Below are 17370 nucleotides of genomic sequence, written 5' to 3'. Positions count from 1 at the left end.
GTTAAAAATATCCATTAAAATTGAAGTAAAATGTCTAACCTACTATTGCATGAACTTCTTCAATAATAGCTACCAAACATTGAAGTATAAGTAATAGATAGATAATGGCGAAGGTGATGGGAATGAAATATATTTGAGTGATAAGAAACAGAGAAGAGGGTTAAGAAACGAACAGACAAAGAAAATTTGTAAGAGATTACAAAATCACTTGACATAAATGATTTGTGCATACAATCGTGGCCAAATCCTTGGCAGGAGCGTTAGCAGTGTTTGATCTTCACAAATAGAGGACAATTGACAATTTCATTCCCTTTAATATATATTTCATAATTGATAATTGATATATAGACCATTTTAAGAGCAAATTGATTGAAGGAAAGTAATGTAAAAAAATAAAACAGATCAAAATTAACATTTCAATGCCTAAAATTAAGTGACACCTGATTTTATGGGATCTGATTACATTTCATTCCTTATATGGAGAGGTTACTCAGTCGTAGTGTTCAAAACAAAGGGTGTTTGATTTGGTGATGATGTCAGCAGTTTGATCTAAGGATGGAAAACTATAAACGAAACACAATCAAGGGTTCTGATTATTTAAGATGATGTCATAAGGTTTATGTTTTAATATATATTAAGATTTGTGTGATTAAACCATGATATTCACATATCATTAAGCTATTCAATCTATTTCCACGTTCTGTATTTCATAATTGTTCTCATTTGAACCTCTCATATGCTTAATATTTATAAACATGATTTTTTTATAAAATAACATTAATGTTTTTTTCTATTGTTTTTATTAATCACATGTGATCAATTCTTATTATTTTTTTTTTCTATTGTTTCTATTAATCACATGTGATCAATTCTTGTTATTCAAATGTGATTAACATTGATTAATTTCAAGTCTATTATTTATCTTCGTGATTTGTTAAAATATCACAACCATAAAAAGATCACATGATTATGAATTAAATGAAGACAAACTTTTGAACTAGAATCACATGAATCTTGTTGGTTATATATATATATATATATATATATATATATATATATATATATATATATATATATATATATATATATATATATATATATATATATATATATATATATATGAAAATAATAAAATATCGTAACTCTAATACAAAAGCTATTACCAAATGGTTAATTTTGAAAAACTATATGCATTTCGGACGTTTTAAAAAATAAAGACAAAACTTCAAAAATGGTTCCTGTGGTTTCCAAAAATATCAAGTTTAGTCGTTAAGTTCAAAAAACCTCACAGGTGGTCCCTGTGGTTTCAAAACTTTTAACAAATGGTCCTTCCGCCTAACTCCGTCAGCTTTCTACCGTTAAGTCAGGGGCATTTTCGTCATTTCAATACAAAGGGACCATTTACGATGTTTTCTCTATTTAAAAAAAAGAAAAAAAATATAATTATTTCCCTCTCTCTCTCTCTCTCAATTTAGTGACCCCAGAGTCGATCGAGAAGGAAATCCCATGGTATTTTTCCTAATTTCACTTCACAAACGACTTCCCACCTCTAGTTTCGATGTTTATAATTTCCAATTTCATGTAATAGGTATGGAATCGAACATGAATACACCTTGTTGCAGAAAGGTATATTATGGTCGTTGGCTGGCCCTAAGGCAGCTTACCAAGACCTTAGGTAACCTTCGGTAGCCTCAAATCTATATATCTTTTTCTCACAATTTTGTCTAAAATTTAACCGAGTTTCTTCCATCTGTCGGAGAAGAGATTTGAGCTGCTCGAAGCTTAGGATTACACTGAGTTTGCGGAGATTAGTCATGAGGTTGTTGACCTTTAGGTTCTGGTTCTGTCTTCCAAGCAAGTTTGTGTAATGACTGCTGGTTTCTTTCATCGATGTTTGTGTGGTGGAGTTGAAATTCCCAAATTGGAATTGAATAATATGAGATGACACCTGGGTTTTGTATATGAGTCGTTGTAAATCCCTTGTGATGCCTCTAATGGCGTTACATGAACCAGAAATTGGAGCTCTGACTGCAATTTGGGGAGCTCCTTCCGATATAGGGGTGATATTAGGTTTTGTTTTGAAATTTATTAAACCTTTTCAGAAGGTGAAAAGACATTTAGGGAGGGGAAGGGTGGTCGGGGCTCTTTGAGTTCACTGAGATGATCTTGTAGAATGGAGACTCAAATTCGATGTTGCAGAAGAACAAGGAGTTAGAGAGTGAGGTTCCCACAAGTAGGCATAAAGATATGGTGAGACAGTGAGTGGTATTGGTGGTGCGCTTAAGGCGAGGTATGGTGGTGAACATGATTTTGACAGAAGAAGAAGACTAGTGTATGGTTATATGGCTGATGGTTTTGGAGAATATGGAGAATGGTGTTGTAGTTGAAATAATGGCGGTGCGATTTCTAGGAACTTACAGACACTAAACCAAAAATCTAAGAGAGAGAGAGAGAGAGAGAGAGAGAGAGAGAGAGAGAGACCCTTTAATTAAATTATTATTATTATTATTATATATATATATATATATATATATATATATATATATATATATTTGTAAATAGAGAAAACATCATAAATGGTCCCTGTGTATTGAAATGACAAAAATGCCACTCACTTAACGGTAGAAAGCTGACGGAGTTAGGCGGAAGGACCATTTGTTAAAAGTTTTGAAACCACAAGGACCATCTGTGAGGTTTTTTGAACTTAAGGACTAAACTTGATATTTTCGGAAACCACAGGGACCATTTTTGAAGTTTTGTCAAAAATAAATAAATAAAAAATCAAACACGTTATTTAAAAAAAAAAAACAATACGAAAATACCTAGATTATTCAATTTCCAAATTTTGAAGGTTACAGATTTATCATAAACGTAATTATTTGAAGTTTTAACCATTATATTTTTATGGAAATTCTTAATGGCGGTATTTTTAACACGTTAAGTTACTTTTCGAATAATAAAATAAAATACCTATTATTAGAATTGATTCTGTGACATGCTTTAGTTAACAACGCTTACGAGATTGTGATTTTTTTTTTATTTCATATATATTCATATTTTAGACTTGTTTATAGTTGTATGGTTTTATGTTTATATTTTTCCTTTTCAAAGATTTTAGATAAGGTTTGAACGGATAGAAATGCACCACAAGATAAATAAATCAATACACGTCAAAGATACATGATAAATGCAGACATATGAGTTTTCATATTTAAGTTAGCTAAAATCAATGAAAGCAGAGTAAAATCAATTTATGAGTTTTCATATTTAAGTCAGCCAGACATGATAAATTAATACACGTCAAAGATACATGATAAATCATATGAGTTTTCATATTTAAGTTAGCTAAAAATCAATATAACCAGAGTAAAATCAATGAGTTTTCATAGTTAGCTAAAATCAATGTAACCCTAACGAATTGAACGTTTATCAAACTTTTTGTAAACCACTGTTTATAAATTGTTTGGTAAGAATTTTGTTTATGTTCCTTTATTTAATAAATGAACGAACATGAACACAAATTCTTATTCGTTTAACGAACATGAACAATAATCTCGTTCATACAATTATGTTTGTTTACATTCATTTATGTTCGTTCGTTTAGTATGTCCAAAACATAAAAGAAAAAACATGAACACATAAAATCGTTCGTTTATCCGTTCGTGTTTGTTCATTTGTTCGACAAACTTCAACGAATGAACATGAACAAGCTCACTTTCATTTTCGTTCGAATCATTTACATTCCTAAATGTAAGTACCAATTTGGGATCGTAAGGCATAAAAGTGTAATATTATAGACGGATGTGATTTACAATATGAGATACATGCCTATTATTCTAAAATAATAGAGTTTATATGTTTTTTATTTGTTAAATGATGTGCATGATTTATGAATGTTGTTATGACATGATAGGAAAGAATGTTGTTATGTTTATGAGTTATGATGTCAGACAACCGACATAATGGATCGTTTTTACCAACAGGTTTTGCAATCGGAATCGGTTTATGACATGGCTAGCAGGTAGAATGTTAAGGCCTTAATCCTTATGCGGAATTGAAAGTATGCAAAACTTTTAGGTAATTTTAGTCAAGACTTCGTTGTTTAGCAATCATGACATCTAATAATTGGGTTGTGACAAATATCAAATTATGATAATTCATGCCGGATTGTGTGTCTTCTTTGTAGTATTTTGGACTATTTTGCCCCACAAAGTTTTGGTTAATGTCAAATGGATTTTAGTGGTTTAGAGGAACTTTTATAATACATGTCAGAAAGTGCAATGCTATTATTGGTACATTACTGTTATTGCTTTTAGCGTCATTATCTCATTGATGTTGTAGTTATATTTCGTTGTGGCTTTTTGTTTTCTTCTAATAATATTATGTTGCCGTTAAAAAAAATATCTATGATATTTATAGGACTTTGGGACTGACTTTTGAGAAGAACGCTGTACTTGTTTATCAATAACGATTTAAATAGACATGACGGAGTCTGTTATCAAAATTCAAAAGTTTATTACATAGAAATCCATTTCCTTATACAAATACAAACTAATCATAAAGTAAACTATAGCTACATATTTTAATAAACTCTAGCTTATTACGAAATTGATAAAAGTAATGAACTTGCACTGCATACATATAGATAGCTCATCAAACCCTTTTCATAATTACTTCATTTAATCATCATTTTCGTTCCTTAATCTTCACCGGAAACCCACCTTTCATTTTAGAGGTCAAAGCCGCCACAAAAACAGGCTCAACACCATCATCCACCGCAGGAACCACCTTAAACTGCCGTAAAACCCCCGCCACCACTCTCTTCATCTGCAAAAACGCCATATCCTTCCCCAGACAAATCCTCGGACCCGCCTGAAAAACTGGATATATATACGAATCCTTCGCCCTAAACTTCATCTTCTCCGTTGTATCATCCTTCTCCAACCATCTCTCCGGTCGGAAGTCCATCCAATTTTCCCCCCAAATGCTTTCCATTCTTCCCATTGCATACGGATGATAACTCACCATCATACCTTTCTTCACGACGGTCCCGTCCGGTAAAACGTCGTCGGCGCTCGCCTGCTTCGTGTCCACCGGAACTGGAGGGTAGAGCCTCATGCTTTCGCAGAGACTAGCATGAGTATAAACCATATCCTTCACTTCATCGTAAATGGAGGAATCTGATTTCTCTTTGTCTTTGACTTCGTTCACAACTTCACTTTCGATCGCTGGATTCTTGTAAAGTAACCAGAAGAACCACGTCAAAGCCGCCGAGGTTGTGTCTCTTCCGGCGAGTATGAAGCTGATTACAATATCCGTCAGACGTTTTTCATCCAAATGACCGGAGTTCAGAAACCGTGATAACAAATCAACGGGTTCGGTCGTGAGTGCTTGTTTCTTTTCGTTCAATATGTTCGTGGTGAACTGACGGATCTCGGCAACTGCTTCTTTAAGTCGTTTCTCGGATCCGATGTTAAAAAACCTTTTGAACTTCCAAAACAATGGCGTAATCATACGGAATCTCTCACTGCTAATACGAACAGCGTCTTCGAAAGCAACTGCAAATTTAGCTTTTGGCAGCGACGGAGTTAAGTAAGCAGGATCATACCCAAAAGCGATTCTGCAAATATTATCAAGTGCAAATCTTTGAAGAATGTCTTGGAGATCAAGAACCGTATCATTAGCAGCAGCAGCGGTTAATATTGGGATTAAACGTTTGTTGAGTTCATCATCGACAACATTTTCGACGAAATGGCGAAGAGACTTTGTGTTAAATTCATGGCTGGAAAGCTGTCTCTGGAACTTCCATTCGTCCGCATCGACGTTAAAGATTCCATCTCCAAGCAGATCGAAGAGGGTTGACCGGAAAATATCGCCTTTTTGGTATGTTGAGAATTTAGTCTTGAGCATATGCTGAACGTTTGCGGGGTTTCCGGTGAGCACACGGTTTTGAACGAAAGGACGGCGGAGCAAGAAGGTGAAGTTGGGGGAGTTGTGGATAGCTTCGGAGGTCCACTGTGTAAGACCCTGGTCATAGGTGTAGAATGAGACGTAATTGCCGATGAAAGGGTATGATTTGGGTGGTGATTTTTCATCGGCATTGGTATGAAATAGTTTGAAGAAGATGAAGAGTAAAGGAGGAAGAAGAAAGCAAAAGAGAAGTGAAGCTTCTAACATTGTTGTTCAGTTTGACGTTTGACCACAGTTTGATGATCGAATGACTAATTGTTAAGGTGTGATATCTATTTATAGTAATTTATTAATGGCAAAAGCAATTCATATTGGTATACACCTCTATTTCTCACCCCCACCCCCACCCCACCCCCACCCCATGCATTTTATTATTTTTATATAGTATTATAATGTTTATATTATTATATAATGTTTATATGAATAATGATAACTTAGTCATTCATATTTCGTTTGAATTTTAAGTTTAATGGATTATACATGACTTCCTTTACTATTTTACTTTTTATTCAACTTTACTTTCTCTTATATTTCATTAAGCCCAACAGTTTAATAAAATTTAAAATAATCATTTTTATATTTTTAAACATAATTATAAATTTAAAAATAAAATGATATAATTGTTAAAAAAAGAATACAATATTTAAAAATACATTAATTAAAAATTACGAAACCTAAAACATTTAATACCTAAAAAACATTAATTAAAAAATAAGACCAAAAAAAGATACATTAAAAAAATATAAGACCTAAAGATACGATTAGTTTTATTTATGGTTTAATTAAAAATAATATAAAAATATAAGAATATTATTCCATTCAACCGCTATACATGACATCACTCACACTCTATTCAATCTATATTCAGTCATAATCACTATCTATTCAACTAATCAACTCGTGTTAAACTCTCATTGTGGATGTCCTTACTTAAATATTATTAATATTTATATATTTATATTAACTCACCTCTTTCTTTCAAATTGTATACTTTTTACTTTTTAAATAATATTTAATTAAATAAATAATGTTAATATATATTAAATATTATATTATTAATCAATTTGTTTATATATATATATATATATATATAGAGAGAGAGAGAGAGAGGGAGAGAGAGAGATAACGAATATTGTGTTTTTATATGGATCAATGAGAATTCAAGAAAAAATAAATAATTAAATAAATAAATAAGGGTATATTGGTAATCTTAGTATATCTAACCATGGTAAAAGAATAATTCAATTAATATATCCTAAAATAAACCAATAAGTTAAACCCTAAAAACCATCATCCCTTTATCAGTAGCTGATCACTTTCTTCTTCTTCCCCTGTTGGTTTTTCTGATGTCGTTCTTCTCCTTTGATTTTCCTACTCGTCGACCATTAAGCAAGAAAGGAAAATAAGTTATTCAACCTGCTTTGTGGCTGCCATTCCACCTTAAATGTCTGAAGGTCTGATTCTACCCGCTAAAATTTTTCCCCTGGTGCGATTTCTAGGGTTTAGACCTCACCCACCATCGTCGTCTTTGTTAATCATAATCGTCGATGAAGAAATTTTCCACCCTCACATTAGTTGTCATCACTGGAGCATAAGTCAGCTGGTATGAATTTGTTCCTTCTTCAATCCAGGTGTGGTTTTACTTTCCTTTATTTTCAGTTTTGGTTTATTTCATAATTCGTTTGTATGACTACAAATTTCCAATCTGAGAATTCAATAATGGAACCAAACATGTCTTATTGTGTTATAGGGCTTGAATCCTAAGAAAATATTGAAATAATTTTACTTTATTGATTGTGTTTGAGACGAAAATTTAATGAAGAATTAACCATATTGGAAGGAGGTTTGAAATCTTAAATTAGAAAAACCTGGTTATTCCAGAAGACATTTCTTTGCTGAAATCATCCTAGGGTTGTGATTAAGGTTAATAACACTCACCGACTAAGCTCCATTCTTTTATTTACTCATCCATTTTGGAATCCAAATAAGAATCAGGAAGTATTTTATCCTTTCACCATCAATTGCACTCAAATTTTCTATCTACTAGTTGTGATTTTGGAAGTGAATTAGAATCAAGAATCAATTTTTTCTGTTATCAATACTTTTGAGTGTTGCTTGTACTGTTATGTTTTTTTAATGTTGATAATAAAACATGTCTTCCTAGTGTTTGATATAATGTCAAAAAGAGAAGGTTTTTGTGTAAATAAGGCAAGTTTGATATGTAGGACTTATTGGGAAGATTCTGTCAAAATATGTTAAGGTAACATATTTATACTTGTGTTGAAGTATTCTGTTAGAAGTAAAGTAGATACCATTTCGTTAAAATTCTTAAGGATTTGAAGTTTAAGCAATAAATAGAAATGAAATATTCTTTTAGAATTGAAGTTAATATGTGTAGTTATGTTATTTTGGTATTTTTACTTTATAAAAAAAGATGTTATAAATTCTATTAGAATATAAGTTAGAACAGTTGTGTATTTTGTCATAATTTATTTATATAAATGCATTCTGTCAGAATGTCTATAAGATTTTTGTTAATAACAAGTATATTTGCTTAACTGGTAATCATAACGAGTAATGCATGTTATTCTTTCAGAATGTCTTCAAGAAGGAATCAAATATTGATCATACAAAAGAAAGACTTGGAATGGAGTTCAAAAACAAGTATATTTGCGAAGAATTACATTCTTATGATAATACATCAGATTTTCGTAAGAATATTTAGAATCAAATCGATTATTTGGACCATTGAAGAAGATCAAGTGCATTTGTTGAATAATTGTATATTTAAGAATGAAATTTTGTAAGAATTTTATTCATTTTTTAAGAACATTCTATTAGAATATGTGTAAGTATATTAAAATGTATAAGGTTGTTATTCCGTAAAAATATGTAATAATTTGTATTTAAGTTCATATGTCTATGAATAGATACAAGTATGTTGTTATTATTTAACTAGGGATAAAAAATGATTCTGGAATAATATTCTAATAGAATATCATTCTAACAAAATGACATAACATCATTCTAACAAAATAACATTCTGATAGAATAAAATCGGTTTATGCTTACAAATTACGTTTGAAATTGAATTAATTAAAAAAATATCAAAATTTTCAAATCAAGAGCATTAATTATCCCCTAAATCTCAAATTTTCCTTTTTTTAAATTTGTCTTAGTTGACTAAAATACCCTTATAATAAATTTATATGGCATTTTTGTGTTATCTTTAATTTAATAACATTTATTAATCACTTACTTGAAATAATTAAAATGATTGACCAACAATCGACCATACTGTCACACCCCAAAACCGATAACGACGGAATACGTTCTGGGGTGGAGGACGTCATGTACAGTATCATAACAATTGCATAATAGTAAAAACAAGTGACAACAACCATTGCATTTATATAGTAAATTTAATTACAAATGTGTTCTGTAAAGTTTCATAGACACCAAAAGTATAACAAAATAAAAGATGGGTCTTGTATGTGCTCCATCTTCTCCAAAAGCTGCACCTGTATCTGTCTATCTTTGACCTGAGGATACAAGTTATTTTGAAAACGAGTATCAGTATAAAGTTGGTGAGTTCATAAGAATTTAGTGTCTTTGTTGTATAAAAGTGTTTACAAACTTATAGAATAAAGACTGAAATTTATGTTTATAAGTAGTAGAAATCCCTAGAAATCCTATATTTTCCAGAAAAGTAATTTGTAAGTTAAATCCTTTGAGTTGTGTGTAAGTATTATCATTGAAAACCTTCAGTTGTAATAGTACGATAATAAATCGCATGTGAGTAACCTAGATGAAGAAAAGTTATGCCTGTTGACAGTAGTAGTGGTGCAAACTTCCATTAGTATTAGATATTTACTTACTTCGGGATGTTAGCTTAGACTTAAGTCTTAGTGTATTAGTTTGAATAAAGGTGTAACCCCTCATGTAACCAGACTGAAGTGATAATAGAGGACCCGATGACCTTCCCGGTCATGCGTAGTGTAGTGATGTAGTGCCACCCCTAGGCCTAGTCGGCTCGGACTGTAGCTAGCAGTCGAGATGTAATAGTGTCCGCCCCGTGTAGATCTATACGTGTAGTGTTTCCTTCCTTCCGGAAAGCCCTGGTCACATGGTGTAAGCGCAGTAGAGTGTCTTATAGAGGGATAGTGTGTTATACTCTGGATTCGTGTATTCTTCGGTATTATAGTATAATAGTCTTTTGTATAGTTCATAGAGTGTTCTCTTATACGTGTATTAACTCGTAGTAATAGCCGTTATAGTGAGTATAGTAGTAGTAGAGGTAACGAGTAGTAGTCTTAACTATACCTATTATAGTTAACTAGAGTGTATGGTTTCCTGCCTTTGAATAACAAAGGTATTGAGTAAGATGAAGAATTTCATATCTAACACAAATATATATGATATATAACTAAGAAATCAACGACAGTCGGACGGATAAGACCACATCAAACAAGAACAGAAAATAAGGCGAGCTATCGGTCCTAAGTCCTTCAAGCCTTACTTATATAAATATATTAGTGTAGATATATTTTAAAAAGAAAAGTAATTTAAACACAGTTTTAAAAATAGTTTAATAACAATTTAATCTTAAAAATGCATTTGATAATCAACTAAAACAGTTTTATTGGTAAGCCGCTAAAAGTGTAGAAAAATCCCTTTTTGATGATAATTTGTGAATCGCATATGATTTAATAATAAAAACTTGTAGAATTATACTTGTACCCTCCCTAAAACATGTAAAAACATTTAAAAAGGTTCATTAAGGGGTATGAACTCACCTGCAATGAGTAGATCGGGTGGAAGTGTCAGATGAGCGTTTGGTGTCAAGTAAAGACTTGTACACCCTTTATGACCCTAGTAACATATGAAGACATATGTTTACAAGTAATTAGTGATATAGACTATAATTATACACATATAGACATCCTAATGTGATTAAAGGTCATATGGTTGAGTGCTAGAAGGCTAATGGGTTGCAAGGAAAGAGTATAAGACCTCACCATGGAGTTTACTCTTCTAAAACTCACCTTAAGTGAGTTTACGGTTGGGAGACCACATCCCCCATGAGTTTACGGCCGTAAACTCATGGGAGGAGTGTATTTGAGTGTTTTCAAGCCTCATGTGGTTATAGAAGTGATTCTAAGGCAATACACAAGGCTATAGGGGTGTTTAAGGTTCCAAAAGTGTACTCCCTTGGAGTTTATGGTCCAAAGACCACTCCTTGGGAGTTTATGGCCGTAAACCCCATGGTTTACGGTAGTAAACTCTTGGACACCTCCAATCTTTGCTTTCAAGGTCCTTGGTTCATTCCTAACAAGTTCTAGTGAGGGTATAAGGCTCTTTAGGGGGCTTAAACTCTCATTTGGCATGTTTTAGGGGAGTTTACAGTCTAAGCATATGCTTGGGCCGTAAACTCTAGTTTACCCTTCAAATGTTGATGTGTAGGTGTTCCAAGTCCAAAATAGCAAGTCCCTAAGCCATATCTTAAGCCTAAATGTGGTTTGGAAGTGTTTTGGGCTTGGTTTGCAACCTTAGAGGGTGTTTACGGTCTAAGCATGTGCTTGGACCGTAAACCCTCTTTCAAGCCCTAAAAATTGTTGATTCAAGGTTCAAACACTTCTAGGTTAAGTCCAAAACTAGTTTCTAAGCTTAAAGGGAAGAAATTTGGCACTTTTGACAACATTTTAGGGGTTTACGGCCTAAGGATGTTCTTAGGCCGTAAACTCCTCTTTTTAAGCCTTCATGAACGATTTTTGAGTTAAAACAACAATAAATGATGTCTAGAAAAAGTTAGGGTAAGGGATCTTACGTTTTGGAGGCGGAAACTTGCGGTTTTGAGGCGAAATCAAACTTGAGGAGAGAGAGTAGAGAGAGAAAGTGAGTCTAGTGTGGTAAAAGGTTTCTAAAGAGTGTCCACCCTCCTTTATATAAGGCTTGGGTGTTGTACCAGGTATACGACTACCCGATACTTATGTTCAACGAGGTTTAAACTTTTTATCCGGTTAAATGGTCGTAATTAAAAATAAACTTTTTCCAATAAAATGGAAAGATAATTTACTTGTTTTTATTTATTTTATTACGACGATATTGACATAAAACACAAATAAATAAAACATTTATTTATTTGTCGACCCCAATTCAACGGAACTTTTATAAAATAGAATATTCTATTTAACAGAAACGGGTTATAATGACGGAAATAATTTTGGGTTGTCACACATACATACATACAATACTTATAAAAAACACAATAACCTAACCTTATATATCTAACCTAATAAATAGAAACATTTTTGACACATGTCTTCTTCTCTTTCATTTAGACATATGTCATTTTGTGGAAGTTTTATAATTTTTATTTTCTACTTGTCATTTTTTTTGGGATTTTCATTTCATTAAAATAAAATTTTATAAAATTCTAACGAGTTTTATAAGGAAAGAAAATCATTGTATTAATTAGATAATAAAGTCTCATAAATGCTTCAAAGAATTGTTGATTTCTTTTATAAATGTTTAAGATGTAACCTAATAAATAAAAACATTTTTGCCGCATGTCTTTTTCTCCTTTATTTTGATGTAATTTTGTGGGAGTTTTAGAATTTTTATTTTCTACTTGTCATTTTTTTGGGGATTTTTATTTTTTTAAAATAAAATTACATAAAATTCTAACGAGTTTTATAACGAAAGAGAATCATTCTATTAATTTGATAATAAAGCCTTATAAATGCTCCAAAAAATTGTTGATTTCTTTTATAAAAGTTTCAAAAGATTACATTATTTTATGTAAAAGTATTACTTTAATATTGATATATTGATATTAAATTTTTATTTTTAATAAACTCGTGTACTACATGGGTTTCACACCTAGTATATATATATATATATATATATATATATATATATATATATATATATATATATATATATATATATATATATATATATATATATATAGGGTTAGGTTCATTTGAGACCACTTATATTTTGTGAGACCGTGAGACGCATTTGTTTATTTTTTTTTTATTTTTTTTTTATTTTTTTTAGTTAATTCATGTTCCGAAAATAATATTTAAAAAAATAATTTTTTGATTTTTCCATTTATTTTGCATTTTAAAATTATTTTTAGAATATGTACAGTGTAATATTCTATTTAGAATATTTCACGTATTTTTCAAAAAAAATAGAATTTTTTTTTTATTTTTTTTAATTTTTTTTTTATTTTTTTTAGTTAATTCAAGTTCCGAAAATAATATTTAAAAAAAGAATTTTTAGATTTTTCCATTTATTTTGCATTTTAAAATTATTTTTTAGAATATGTCAGTGAAATATTCTATTTAGAATATTTCACGTATTTTTCAAAAAAAAAACGGATTTTTTTTTTATTATTTTTTATTTTTTTTATATTTTTTTTATATTTTTTTTAGTTAATTCAAGTTCCGAAAATAACATTTAAAAAAAGAATTTTTGGATTTTTTTCATTTATTTTGGATTTTAAAATTATTTTTAGATTTGGTCTCACGGTCTCACAAAATTAGAATGGTCTCAAATGAACCTGAACCTATATATATATATATATATATATATATATATATATATATATATATATATATATATATATATATATATATATATATATATATATATATATATATATATATATATATATATATATAGAATAATGTTGTTGAACAACGACGATCTAAACGTCTGAAGTTTTACTACTCTGAAACTACATACTACAACACGTGTGAGCTTGGAAGGAGCTATCAAACATGGAAGTTCTACTGCTTACAAACCATGAATACAAAAAGTATAAAGAAAATGTATCTACATATATACAAAAAAAAATGCTCGAAACAACCAGACTTAAAAGTTACATTTAGAAGCTAAATCCAAAATTTTGGACATTCATATCACATTCACATCTGAGTTTAACCTATTAAGATGTTTTTTAACATTAATTTAAAAAAACCATAAATATTTAAATCCATTAAGTTTTATTAAATGTATTAAGTTAAAAAAAAAAGGACATCCGCCCCAAAAATAATTAAGGTAAAATCTCGTTCTTATATTAACAAATCGTTAATACATATCACCATGAAACCAAAGTGATTTTGAATTAACAAAACATTACCAAATCAGAGTAAAGCACAGAGTGCGGAACATATGGTGTGTGCTCTGCAATCATCCCGAGCTCTTACTTTTGAAAACAGAAGTATCTGAAACATAAAACTAAAAACTATAAGTACAAAGCTTAGTGAGTCCCCAAGTTACCATATACCATACATATAATAAACATATAGTGGACCCCGCCCGTCATCGGGCCCCGCCCGACGTCGGACCCCACCCGACATCGATCTGAGCTCGGTAAAACGGACCCCGCCCAACGTACAATAACATATATCAAATAAACACATACACATACAATAATCACAAAGATAGATAGCATACAAATATCCATCAGGCCCTGCCCGACATCGGGCCTTAGCCTGGAAAACATATAAACACGAGCACATGGAAGAGTCACAAAGACAACTAGTATACCAACAACATAATATAAACATGTGCCAGCATTGGTGCCTTCGACCCGCTAACCCGGTAAGGAAATTCACCTCACATTGTCGACTAATACAGACGATCTATGGCGGTTACCTGATCTAAAAGATATTTCGAAAAGTTTCAAAATTTGCCCTCAAGTTTTGGAATTTAAATTTTAATTAAAAAGTTTAATTTTAAAATATTTAAATTCTAAACCCTAAAGTTTTAAAAGTTTAAAATTCTACCCTTATACTATTATAATATTAAAAGATTAATAATTATATATATATATATATATATATATATATATATATATATATGTATGTATATATATATATATATATATATATATATATATATATATATATATATATGTATGTATAAGACAAGTCAGTCTTACCGTTCGTAAGCCTCATTCACGAAGCTGGTCTATAAGGGGTGTTTAAGGAAGCGGCCTATAAATGGCCGTCATTGGGTATCCACTTTTACCCACCGTACTCTTGACTAGTGGAGGGTCGTAAGTCGAACGGGTAGGATAGGACAAACAAATTCCTCATTAATAAGTATAATGATTCATAAAGTAACTAAATGTTTTCATAAAATTCCCAATCTTAGTTACTTTAGGGAAAATGTGAAAATGTATGATATTCCATGAAATTGCACTTTGCACTTTGCCAAGTCGTTAGTGGAGTGCGTGTGGTTAACCGACACACTAATTTGGGACTAGCAAAGGTGGAAAATAGTGGATTGATGTTTATCATAGATTGATGGAGCGTGTGTGGCTAATCGACCCATTGATTAGGTGATAAATGACATCGAGAGTACCAAGCACATTTGCATGGTTATTCACACCTTGTTTGTGATCCTCAGTATCCCAGTCACAAACTTGAAGGGCATAATCGAGATTTAAACATGTCATTAAAAAGTTCAATGAATCTCAAAAGAATCTAGGAATTTCAATTCATTTAAAACTTAAAATCCTTTTCGTTTTTCATGGTGGAAATTGGTAAATCGTCATTTACCTACCTTTAAATTATTTGCAATTAGATTTGGCATCCCTCTTCTGAATTATAAATAATTGTGTTGGGTCCTAGCCCTAATTTCTTATTTGGGTGTTTAATTGGGGATTCTTATCTAATCTAAACTTTGTTCCATTTCTTTTTCAGATGTCTACTCCAAACAACAACGCTTCTGGCTCAACCCCTTTCTGGCTCATTCTCACTCATGAACTTGTGTGGGAAGGTGATCTTTGATGGATCCAATTTTAATGATTGGATTCTCAATATTTGCATGGTCACGCGTTACGAGGACAAAGAGTATGTTCTCGACAAGGAGCTAAAAGAGATTGACCAAAATACTGCTACTCCCAAGCAAATTGCTACCTACGAGGCTCATGAAAGGGACACTACAAAGGTCCATTACATCATGCTCGCTACAATGAATGTTGAATTCCAAAAGTCCTATGAGGACTACTACCCATACGAGATGCACCAATATTTGATGGAAAGGTACCATCAAAGTGCTAGGCAGGAGAGGTACGATATCATCACCTCGATGATCACTTCCAAAATGAAGGATGGAGAATCCGTCACGACCCACTTGCAGAAAATTCAAAGGTTTGTGGACCGCTTGCTGAAATTGAATGTAAACTTCGATGAGGAGCTGGCCATAGATATCATTCTACATTCGTTGCCTCCTTGTTATTGTTGGATTAGAGGTCTAACCCCATAACTATTATTGGTATGTACTTGACCCGAGAGTAGCATGGTCCATTTGGGTTGCATATCATCAAGACAATTTGTTAGGATGGACTCTTGAGATACGGTTATATATGATTTATTAATATATTATAAGTACTAATATATTAATATGAAATCATATGTTTTTAATTAGTATTGATCAAGAATTAATTTAGAATTTATTTAGTGATCAAAAAGAGACTAATTAAATCTATGGGGACTAATTATGTTAATTAGTTATATTTATGTGTGTTGGGCTTATGATCCATCTTGGACCAAGTTTATGTATGGATACATAAAGAGTTGGGCCACATGAACCATGGATCATAAGACCCATGCGTATGGATTTGGGTTATATCCATGACCCTAGAAATCCCACATATAAATACATACTTCATTGGCGCCCAAAATCGTGACTTGTGTATTCTTGGAGTTCATGGTGGTTTTAGGTGCATGAAGATTCTCTCTCAAGTTCCTCCCTTGTCCATGATGTTTTGTGATTCCACTTGAGGCTTCCACACTATTGGGGCTAAGCTCTTAAGGCTAGATACATCAAGACTTCAATATCCACCATAAGGTATGTTATATTAACTAGATTCTTGTGTGGTATATGAAAATTTTATGCTAGTCATAGGTTTAATACCTTGGAAACACCATTGCATGTATAATTAGTGAAAACATAGATCCAAGGTATTTAGGGTTGCATGAACACCTTAGGAGTGTTAGAATGCTCAAAACCCAACAGTGGTATCAGAGCCTAAGCTTGTTTTCAATTATACTTGATGCAAATTGCAGAAAAGTGCTGAAAAAAATCGATTTTCTGCTGTTCTGAACAGTGGAGTCGCTGATTCCATGCACAAATTCATCCAACTTGTCGAGTTGGTTCATGCACTCGACGAGTTGGACCCCCAGACAACATATCTTCGAGTTTTAAGGTTGGAATTGGCCTAGAATCATTACCTTAAACTGTTTTGGACTTATAAAACCTGTTTTTGATGTGGTAATGATCATTCTAATCCAATTCAAAAGATAGTTGTCAAAAGTTTCATGTTTTGTATTAGTTTAATGATTAGGCTAATTACATGAAAATTGTTTGATTTGAATT

General features: G+C 31.6%; 1 pseudogene; it reads right to left on the bottom strand.

Annotated features, from left to right (window-relative positions):
• Positions 1 to 4495: 4495 nt before the first annotated feature.
• Positions 4496 to 6236, bottom strand: LOC145055575 (cytochrome P450 94A1 pseudogene; annotated as a pseudogene).
• Positions 6237 to 17370: the final 11134 nt, after the last annotated feature.

Source organism: Lactuca serriola, chromosome 5 (genome assembly GCF_051521515.1).
Source record: "Lactuca serriola cultivar US96UC23 chromosome 5, Lser_US96UC23_V15, whole genome shotgun sequence".
Taxonomy (NCBI): Eukaryota; Viridiplantae; Streptophyta; class Magnoliopsida; order Asterales; family Asteraceae; genus Lactuca; species Lactuca serriola.
This window is presented reverse-complemented; position numbering and strand designations above follow the sequence as displayed.